The sequence below is a fragment of the Osmerus mordax genome, chromosome 3 (assembly GCF_038355195.1).
Source record: "Osmerus mordax isolate fOsmMor3 chromosome 3, fOsmMor3.pri, whole genome shotgun sequence".
Classification (NCBI taxonomy): Eukaryota; Metazoa; Chordata; class Actinopteri; order Osmeriformes; family Osmeridae; genus Osmerus; species Osmerus mordax.
In genome coordinates, this window is record NC_090052.1 from 17,736,597 (window position 1) to 17,748,408 (window position 11,812).

The window sequence follows — 11,812 nt, forward strand, 5'->3', positions numbered from 1 at the left end:
ATTAGCTCAGATATGTTCTATGAATCAGGACCGTAGAGACCGTGTCTGAAAATCATTAGGATTCAAAAGAAGCTTTCTCATCTCCCAAGAATTTTGCCCTTGTTTTCAGCACAACAGAACCGCCCCCCATCTCTCTTTCAGCTTGACTGATACTCGAGATGGGTGTGGGTCTGGGAAACTGACACCAATCTTAAACTGCTAAATCAGGGTGTGAAGAGAGAGTGTGCTCGCTGAGAGGGAGGTTGAATTGTCTCGCAGCTCGCGCTGGGCTCAGCTGAACGTCTGACTCAGGAGCCTTAGGGTTTGGGAAATGGGAGACGAGGTGATCAGTCATTGGAGGTGTGAAGGTGAAAGGTCACCAAGGCGGGGAGAACGGAGGTGGAGATAAGAGGTGTCCTTACTCCCCTCAAGTCGTAATGCTATGCTAGCATTCCCCCGTCATACTGTATAGCTGAGAATTACTGTAGACATGTAATGCTCTATCCTAGCCAATCAAAACAAAGTAGAGTTGTTACACTTGGTCAGTTTCCTGGAAGTCTTTAATTTTTACGACTGGGCTTTTTAACAACCATAACTGATGGAGTAGTTGCCTCCCAAAGCTACTGAGAGCTCCTGTCTGTAGAGCAGCAAGGTCTCTCTCACTCTGCACTGTGGATTTACTTCTGACGACACAGCTAATAAAGTGTGAAATGTGTGTGTGTGTGTGTATGTGCATGTGCATAAATAGGGGGTCTTTTAACGAAAATGTTTTACACATACATATATAACACTTCAAGTGGTGGCTCGTTTGAGCAAGGCATTCTATTCACCTCAGAAAACCTTGGCATTCTCGTGGCTACTGTCCACACTACCAGACCCTAGCCACTACCTTCCCTGATGACCAGATACAATGAATGTAGCATTGTCAACCTCAGTTAACCTCCATCGTCAAACCACCTAAATTAAGCTTCAAATCAAGTCATTTAACAACACTATCTGTGGCGCTGTTGTTTTAATTCCAAATCCCGCCCATAATCCACTGGCCTTTGAAAGGTTGCCTCTTCCCCTGGTTGACAGGTTGTGCATTTGGATCTAATTGAATCCATTTACATCCTGCGCTGATGGGAAACACATGGAGAGCCCTGCGCCTGGTTCTGATCAGCTACTGAGCTGGGAGACCCACACACTCACAGAGTACAGTGCCAGCAGGAGAGACACAGAGAGAGAAACACAGAAATAGAGAATGAGAGAGAGAGAGAGAGAGAGAGAGAGAGAGAGAGAGAGAGAGAGAGAGAGAGAGAGAGAGACTGAGAAAATGGAGAGAGAGAGAAAATAGAGAGAGAGAGAGAAAGGGAGAGGGAGAGAGGGAGAGAGAAAGAAAGGGAGAGGGAGAAAGAGAGATTGCGAGCTTCAGACAAGAGGGAGAGTGAAAGAGAGGAAGAGAGATGTCTGAGATGAAGTGTGTTGAAGATGCACTTTGTAAAATCACTTTTGGCTTTCGGTATTACTCAATTTACTAATGTAAGATCCGGCTGGTCATTCATTTATTTATTTCAGTCTTTCGCCAACGTCTCGGGGTCCACATAGTTGTTTGCTATTTGGCCACAAGGGGGAGTCTTGTCATGTCCAAGTTGCTCTTAAAAGGATAGTATGTGTGTCTGCACTGGCAGATGTGTTGAATGTAGCAAGATGCTATTTTTTGGGCGAGACAAGCAAAGCTGACTCCCTGGCACAGTTAATAAAGTTAATGAATTTCAAATGTGAGAGATGTTATATGTTTATATATCTATAAAACACACAGACACTTACAAATAACAGTTTACTTGTGGGTGTGTGAGTGTGTTTTCTAGCTGTGGTTAGGACAGTCGATAGAATCATGACCTTCAGCAGGTTCTCCTACTGCCCTGTCTGTCCTACCCCACCTCACTCCACATCTGGTTTGACCATAGCCCAAACCCCTGCTAGCCACCCCTGCCTGCACCTCATCAATCTTTAGTGTCATCGTTACCACACTCCTGGCGATCGCCAAAGTAAGCCATGACGTGAAGACGTGAAAATGATGAATGGACTTTTCCGAACAGGAAGCGATGGTTGAGGAGACACCCCACCCTCTCTCATCTTGCTGACTATTTTTCACTTTCTTTCCTCTGCCATCTCTCTGCTCTTTGTCTCTCTCACCGACCATCCCCTAAAGTCATCAGGAGCCAGAATACCATCATCCAAAAGGAAAAAGCACCTCAAAATGTGAGGTTTTGTATATGTTTTCCATTTTCGCAAAGTGAAGCTAATGTCATACAAGAGTTGGTCACCACAACAGAACCACAAATGGCCGGCCTCAGCTCTGACATTCTTCCAGGGTTTGGGGTTGGTGGTGGACATTACCCTGGAACTCCCTGGAACCATACTTTCATATTTTTGCCCTCAAAATACATTCTTAAAACATACACCACACCCATGTAAACAACATAATGAAACCTTACTGAATACCACTCTCGGCAGGTCTTACTAAGTAAATATTAATAGTGTTTGATAAAGCTATTTTTACGGAACAGTCCTGAAAACGTTCCTTATTTCGCATTTCCAAAAACATTTGATTGATGACATTTAATAGATAAGATCAACCTCTAACGTATTGTACTTATCTTTAGTTACTGACAAGATACATGCTGATCGATTACAGGAATCATTACCAAGATACACACGAGGATCATTACCAAGAAAGCCTTACAGTGTATGTTACTTCATATCTCGTATTGTCTATGGGTACCAGAGAGTAGACATGTCCGATGCCTGAATATGAGATGTGTTGGGTGTGTATCCTTGCATCCCCAACCACAAGAGTGAGTTATCCTCTGGATCTTTTGTGCACCAGTCATTGTTATGCCTGCCTACACATCTTACTGTATGGCCATTCTCTGCTGGACAATACTGCCCATTGACCAGTATGAATTGCTGTGGTTTTATTGGTTGTTGATCTGAACAGGGGCCTCACAGTTCTCCATGAGAAGTAGAATATCAATCTTGATGAACATAATAGTCGTCCATGCTTTGTTCTGGGTAGATACTGTAGCTCCCTTAGCCCAGATAGAGCTATGATCAAATGGCACTGTAGTGGAGACACTGAAATATGACGCTACTACACTAAAATGGTTTCCTAATTCTAAATGTGAAATAAATGATCGGAAAAAAAACGATATCCATGTGCGTTTTTAGGGTCTTCGGGTAAGTTTTGGAGTTGCAACAGATCTTCAAATCCTGCAATGATCTCCTCCAGCAATTCCCCCTCGCAAACCCCAGATTCCATTATTAGGCTAAAGAACTGCTCCCTTGTGTGAATGTACCCCTGGGGCAAAGGGGCAGTGGTAGATATGTGGGAGATTTAAGCCTCTTTGTTTGTAGAGGCCATTAGTTTAAGTCCCAAGCAACCCTTGCTCCTGCCCCACAGCTCAGGACAACCAGATCACTGGGTTCACAATCAGAGTGATATCTAAATCACTGGTCAGATGAATGCTTTGAAAATTCAAAGCTATTTATGTCTTTGTCCAAATGGAGAATGACGAATTTTTGCACAGAATTCAATGAGAATTTAAGTGATTTCTTTCTTCTTTCATTTAATTTGATTAATGTGTCTGGGATTACTGCCAGTCCTCCCTCATACACATTTTTTCAAGGAAACAAACAATTAAACCAGGCATGTGAACTATCATTTCAAACACACACACTTCACCCACACACACACACACGAAAGTCTCATTTAATCCTTTATGATGCGCCTGGAATTTCTAATGATTTTAATTAGTGAAGGTGCAGTAGGAGTCTACTCCGTGGCAATGCTCACACTCCAGGGTGCCTGCAGCCAATTAAAATATGTGCTGATCAAACAGCCTACCCTAGCCATGCAAGACCATCCTCCAGAGCCTCTGCTGCTGCAGCTCAGGGGTGACCAGATTCACAGCCTCCTACTCCCACCCAGGAGGAAGAGGTGGGAGGAAGAGGTGTGCTGTAGCCACACCGGGCCCACCAAACTCTTCTCCCTGGGTCAGACCCGGCAGTAAGCCTTTCCCTCCAGCCCACTTGCACTGTGAAAGAGTCGGACTAGAGCTGTGGGTAGGAGCTCTGTAGCTAGGTGCAGACAGAGGGGAGTGACATAATAATCAGATTTAACTCTTCACCCCACCCATAATCTATATTGCATCTGACTTTATCCCCCACTTATTTTACCTATTCCCTGACTCCCCTGTGATCTCCCTCCCTCCTTCCCTCCCCCTATCATTAAGCACTCAGTCTCTGTCCCCTGTGATTAATGATACTAATGAGCATGTGCAGCCATTCACTCCTCCACGCATTGTTCTCCATGGCCTAGGCCTTGTGTCATGTCCGCTGGATAAATGTAAGACAATAGAACATAGACACAGGCAACAAACAAGTTTTGCTCTTTCTCTTTCCCTCTTATACACACACACACCAACACACACAACCACGGGAATGCTGAATGAACGTGAACCGGGAGTTAAATGTTTTAGATGAAGGCGGCTCCTATTTCTACTTGCTCACTGAAGCATCCTGGCAATGATGTGACATTGTTAAAGTTTTATCTTAGTCAGAAATTGCTGGCTTGTCAGGTGGGCAGGGGGTGGGTTGGGTTGGTGGGGGGTGAGGGGTGATATGGAGCATTTGAAGATCCATAAAAAAATGCCCCCCCTCCATCTTTGGGAGCCGTATTAGCTCAGACGCTGAAATACGGCTCATCACTTTTATGTCTGAAACACAATTGGCCATTGGGATGTGAAATTAATCTGACAGAGGGGCCATCTGCTTGAGGGTTTGCAGGGGGGGGGGGGGGGCACGTTGGCCCCCGTGTACACTGATTCAATCTTAGCAAAGGACATTTTTAATTGGACACTTCATGTGAAAAGCATATACATGTCTCGTAAACGTATCTGTTGGTATGACAGATGGCTGGATTTACGGTTGAGCTCTGCTAGGTGTTGAGGGGCGGAACTGTAAACCACTGTTCTTATTTAATTGTCATACAATGAGATGTAATGATCGATCAATGGTTAATGTAAAAGGATTTGGTTCTGAAGAGCTTCTCTTGATAAACTTCCGAAACACACGTATTCCTAGTCTTGATGGGCTGTGTAACATGCTTGTGTCGGATGAATGAGTTTGCTGTTGTCGGGATGCATTCGATTTATACGACTGGAGGTGTTATCTAATAATGAATCACATTTCATTTTGATGAGCATTTGAGTTTTGCATGAAACCCCAACTACATGCTACATGTATACCTCTTCAGTTTCAGGACTGTGCTAAGAATGTTTCCTCATTGATCAATAACGACAACCCCGTCGGTCATTCAGCACCTACTTTTGACTGCAGTTGACAGCTGTATTGGAGGACTTGCAGGCTTAGGAGGCCCGGCTGTCGTACCATGTTTACTCTGGTAATACCTGACTTTGTTCACTCTGGCCTATCCGGCTGGTCTAGCTGTTGTGTTTAGGTTCCTGTGTTTCAGAGTGCACAATGTTAGCATGGACATACAAAGGGCATAGAGAAAGCTGACATGTCCTCTTTAGCCCTGTTGTATCTGTGGGCCCTTTTAGTTTGTATTTGTGCAAATGAGGACATGCTGAAAAATAACATTTACATACATATCTTGGTCATTTTGTGAATTGAATTGGTCCTAAGTCTGTGTAAAGCTTGTATTATTTTGAAAAATATTGTACTTACACACTATTCTAAACGCATTGTGGTGCAATTGCATATGAGGATATGTTATACCATTATTATACATGTTCTTGCAACAATAGGTGTGGTACTCCAAGTTTAGGATTTGGAAGTTCTGCTGCCATGGTATTTAAATGTCAATTTTACCCCACCAAATAATTATTTTGGTGAAGAGTACGACTAGGGCATCTACTTCTTACAGAACCCCTCCGTTATGATTGACGAAAACATCTGATAAAGTGCTTCTCCATAATCTTTTTTGCTGTTTTAAATCATTGATAGCTTTACAACTGTAATTTTCTCCTAAAATAGACTTGACATCTTTCACAATATTGTTACACAGTAGACAACATGCAAAATATGCGTGGACATTGTGTTAATTACACGTCTATGGAAAGTTGAAAAATACAAAACTGTCATTTGTCAAATGTACGCTATTTTGGGCACTTTTACTGCGGTCACTAGGCTATATTACTGACATTAACCTATTGAATTGATGTGAATAAAGTGTCTCTGATTCTGAAAGTGTGTATCCAATAAAAGGTTCTTAAAATGCTAACATTGCTATTCTAATTGGCAATGGTATTAGCCATGCTATATTGGTTAGCAATTAAAGCTTGTAAATCGGAAATTGGTTTAACAACTACTCTGTTCGTGCATCTTTTGCTAGCTTGTAAATCCTCGATTCTACGTTTTTTTAAGCAAGCTGTATGAAAAAGCGGACAGCTGTTTATTAACACCTACTTACCACATTGCGCAATATTGCGTTGCATCATGGAACAATTTGGTGGAGTGTGAGACAGCTGAATAGGGTTAGGGTTAGATTTTTGACGATGGAGTATTAAACAATCTTTAGACAAGCAATAAATATAAATAGGGACAAATATTACTACACTCTTAGCCCACACAGAATCATTGTAAAGGTTGGCCTATTACCACAAGACTGACTACCAAACCTTGCTGAATAACAGCCATTACTTTGACCAGCAGTAAACATATTTTCACCTCTTTGCCTTTTTTTGGTTATGACTAGATGTCATATGATTTGACTTCACTATCATACTGACGTAAGAGAAATCAGAAGAGTCGGGTAACGCAACCCTCACAATCGAGCCATTTAGGTTGGCACTGTGAGGAAATGGATAAAGACTGGGTTGTGTGAGATGAATGCGAGGCAATGTAAAGGGAGGCACCCCCAAAGGGCTCACCAGCCTGAGCCGTGGAGAAGCATGGGAGAGACTGGGCCTGTGTTAGCTTCTGATCTGATCTGCATTATCTGTGCCCAGTTTAGCCATGTGATGTTTGTGCAATGCCCCTCGAACCTGCAGCTGGGGTGAGAAATCGATCTTCTCACAAACTCTCTTTCTTCTCTCAAACAAGAGCGTCTAGTGACAACAGTCATCATAGTCATACAACCACGGGTGCACCATGTGAAGCCCCAACATCCCCTCGCACCCCTCACAACCCTACTCTGCAGATGTTGGGAAAGCAACATGGAGAGAAAGTTTAATGATGGCGGCACAATACAGTCATTGTGTGCTTAAGCCCTCAACAGCTGTATTAGACAGCTGTGATGAAAAGGAATTGGAATAGAACACTATTCATGGCTTAGGGTGCAGCACAGTTGAAAGCCGAAATAAATGTCCCTTTACATCTTTGTGTTCTCGTTTGGCAAATTATGTGACTAGAGCTTTTCCTTGATCGTGTGGCGTGGGCTGCTTTCACCCTACAGTAGGCTAGGCTAGCCTACAGCATTAAGCGTTTAAATATTTCTTATATGTGATACAAAATAGACCCAATGATTACATTCTACTACTGTATGCATTGTTGACACCCTACTTGAAAGCTTTAAGAACAGATGGTCACACCTCTTAGGTTACTATGAACACTTTTAAGTGTGGCACTGAACGGGTTACCATTCATGACGTCAGAATCCCGGGGTCTCTTCACTTAAAGGTAGAGGGGCACATTTACATTGGGAATAGTAGAGAGAAATTGGAATTTGCCTTTAACAGAAAATGTTCCTCTTCGGAGCAAGGAAATTATCACATGCTGGACAGACGCTAATTTATGCTACAGGCTCTAATAGATTAATCTTTAAATAACAAGCTAGCTGTGCAAAGTGGTTCACACATGTTCCATGTTTCGTGGATATTGGAATAAAGGGATTCACTTGTGGTGCAATACTAACAACAGCGGACAGTGGCATTGGAATCTGTGCTTTTTCGTATTGATCGCACGATTGTAGTGTCTAGATGCGTTTGCTTTAGTATGAATTGCTCTATCACTGTTCCAAATGTTTAGGCTTTATGGACTACCTGTTTTTCAGTGAGTGTGTGATTTTTTCCCTGTCTCATTTAAATACTCGATCTTAACGTATTGCTTTCTAGAGCTTGTAGTCTATTACTGTTTGCATATGACTTTACATTTGCATATGGAAATACTCCGCGAGTAGCCTACACTGAAATTCATTCCTTCTTGGTGGACATGCCCAAGCACTACTCCCACGGACATTGAAAAAAGATTGTTTTCAGTCCCTTATAGTTACTAAGAAGAATGTTATAGTTTACAGAGTCAGATATTTTCAAATTGACTCTTGCAAGAAACCTTTCCTATATTATAGGCTATCCCATGCGACTTAGTGTGCATTCACAGTGCTCTAAGGATAGGAACTTAGGGGGAGGGGTGTTGCATGGTAAATACTGTCAGCAGCCGTGTATCCTTACTTTCTAATTGTCTGTAGCGAAACGGAAGGCTAATAAATGAAATGATTGCTACAGGGTTTTCTCAACGGACTTTCTGCATTACCCTGGAGAGGATCTTTAAGCCCGGTGATGCCTTTAATTTCTCCTATCAATCCTAGCTTTATCCAGATACAGCCTAGATTGGCAGTATGCATCTAAAGTTTGGCCTGCTTATTTGCGTGACCACCGAAGAATTGCTTGCAAATAATTACAGTGGTTCTAACCTAGTTTTAAAACACAATTAGGCTATCGCTAATTATATTGAAATAAATGTTTACATGACAAATGACTCTTTATTTGACCTATTATCCTCAAGTTTTCACTATGTTAAATAGTGCAAGTCATTTCCAAGCAATTGAAATTATCTTGATCATTTTAAATGATTAGGCCACTTATGTGCCTGTTAATAAAATAAAAACATATCCCCATTTGTCTGTCATTCATGACAGGCTACATGGCATTTAAGTGACAGTCACACACATTGAGAAACAAATGTGGGTGACTGTGTGTCACTGAAATTATCACATTGTCTGCCTGTCCATCGGAATCGTCATTGCATAGCCTATGCAACGCACAATCACTATAATTGTATACATTTAATACATTTTCACAAAACATCGTGGGCCTCTTTGTTTAATTCTGAATTTGGTCGTTTATTGCACTCACTTACTCAGCATATAGCCTACCGTCACACGGCCTGCGTGAGCAATGGTTATACACACCAGTCCGTGATAGGGTGCACGCAGACCACCGTTCCCCTATAGAGCCTTTTTACACATTTAGGCTACCTAGTATCTACTAGTCTATATTGACATGATAATGCATGTAGTATATTATTACATGAGACTTTCCTATCCCATCAGGTGTTGCTAAATATCTAACCAATGCAGACATTTTAATTGTCTTACTGACACGACCAGAGGGCCTGTTGTCTGTGCTGACACAACTCTAAGAAATAGACGGGTGTCTGATGTGATAAACTTGTTTTTTTCATGGGATCAGCTATTTGGAATGAACGTCAAAACGAGCTGCGTATCTATCGTCTATAACACTGATGATGAAAAATTATATACAACAAAGCTTCTGACCTATTTGAGACCCAAAAATAGGTAGTGTGACTCGAGTGCTTTTTTGGAATATCTTCCATAAATGTGCACATTAGGTGAACTATGATAGGCCTACGTGATTAGTTATCTCAGCTTGCTCGGCGGTTGGCGATGGGCCTGTTCCAGTCCTTTATGGGTGGGAGATTAAGTGTCGATCATGGACGCTTCATTGATCACGGACAATTTTCGTCCTCAATTTGGTATCATGGAACTTTGAGAGAACATGCATCACCCAACAACACCACTCTCCCGACTGTCGAGGCACAGGCACGTACGTGACTCTAGCAGTCATTGTAAATGGTATCTTATTAGGCGAAGAAACACAAATTCCAACAAACCTTGTTAGATGCGAATTCGGTCGAAAATGTTTGTGTAGTAAGAAGAGCAAACCGTGTTCCTGATAGCTTAATTATATTACTGTGGGATGGCAGCAAGTAAGAGTAAGAAAATAGTGAATAAACGAAGGTAAAGTCAATGATAGGGATGATAGCGTAGCGCCATGCTTTGATGACATAATTTGGTCAAAAAGTATGCTTGTTGTTCGTTTTGTACCTCAAGGTCAATTCTGGTGTTGTATTCATAATATATCTGGTAGCCTACACGATTGGATAGATGACCATGACGTCTCCGTTATTGATATTTATGAAAACAGGCTGCTACTGTGCGAATTCAATATCTGAAGCTACACTGACAGGAGAGATAATATTGCACGCGCGTACACACACTTCCCTATGCTTTCTGTATCTATCTCTCTCTCAAACACACACACCCACACACACACAGAGGAGGCCTGAATACTCGGGTCAAGGGGGTCACAAGCAAAAAAACAAAATAGTTTTAAAATAGTTTCACAATTCCATTGAACCTTTCACAAGTCCACTAAAAGTAGGCCGAGTCTATATGACTGGGTATAGGCCTACGTAACTATTTCTAACATATAACCTATAGCTAAACTGTTTATATTGAACAAGAAATCAGGAAACTAGTAGGAAAATCCAGAACACGTTCACATTTATTATGATGGGAAATTAGGAATTTAAATGCAGTTGTATAGGCATTCCAATATATTTCTTTGATACCTTTAATACATAGTACAATAAACACAGAGGGCCAGTTATTGGGTATTTAGCAGTCTTGTTGTCCATTAGCTGTTGCAAACATAATAAATAAATACAAATCATAGGAAGGCAATAATCTAGCTTTATTGACTTTGTATTTGCAGAATTTTTAATAGTGACATGTAATGATAGACATTTGGAAAATTGACACATACTGGCAGTCATTAATATACTCTTCTGCAATTAAAACAGGCATTCATAGTGCTTACTCATCTTGTGGGCCTACAGGCCTACTATTTCTTCGAGCTGATCGAAAGCCTATATCATTTAAACATATCCATGTTGAGATAAAAAGGTATTGTCTGCAAATCATATTTTTATATTATGTATTATTTTAAAGTCATATAACAAGTAAATAATTTTGGACAACACAATATAGCGACAAACCTCAGGCAGCCACACGATTCAAGTGGATTGCATATGGTGAAAGAATCCATGCAAATCGTCTCCATTGAAGGATCTCGTAGGAGTGTTATCCGGCCAGGTTGCCATTGTCGTTCTGTTCTCCTTTAACGCAATATTCTTAGTCCAACTAGTCGGTAGCGATTGTCTCAAAATGTTAACCCATGAACCATTGTTGTTGCATACATTTATCCGATTTCTAACCTTGATTTTAAATATCTAACATATAATTTCCCCTGTCTGCCTAGCCTCTTTGATTCACGCTTGACTCATATGGCTTTAGGGCCAATGGGGTCCGCCTTTGGAGAGCCTTGAAACCGTCTCTTCTTATCTCCTTTCATCATCTCACCATGGGACGCCTTGAAACCGCAAGACCAGTTATTGCTTTTTTTTCAGACAGCCCAATGCGGACTGGCCAGCAGCCAATCAGAGTCTTGTTTACACTCAGTGAGTGACAATGCTCGGGTAATACGCCAGCCAATCAAAATCTATAATGAGTGAAAACCATAGTATTTGGAGAAAACATTTTCGTAACATAATGTGTATTGGAACTAAGCATGTCAATGACCAAAAATACGTGTTAGTAGATTACCTCTATCATTATGCACAAATAAGCGTCACAACAAGATACAATTTATTAAATTATCGTTTTTCTCTTCTACAGGCCAATATTACCTATAACGGAGGAGATGAGGCTGCAGAGATGTAGCCATATCTTTATGTAGCCATATGT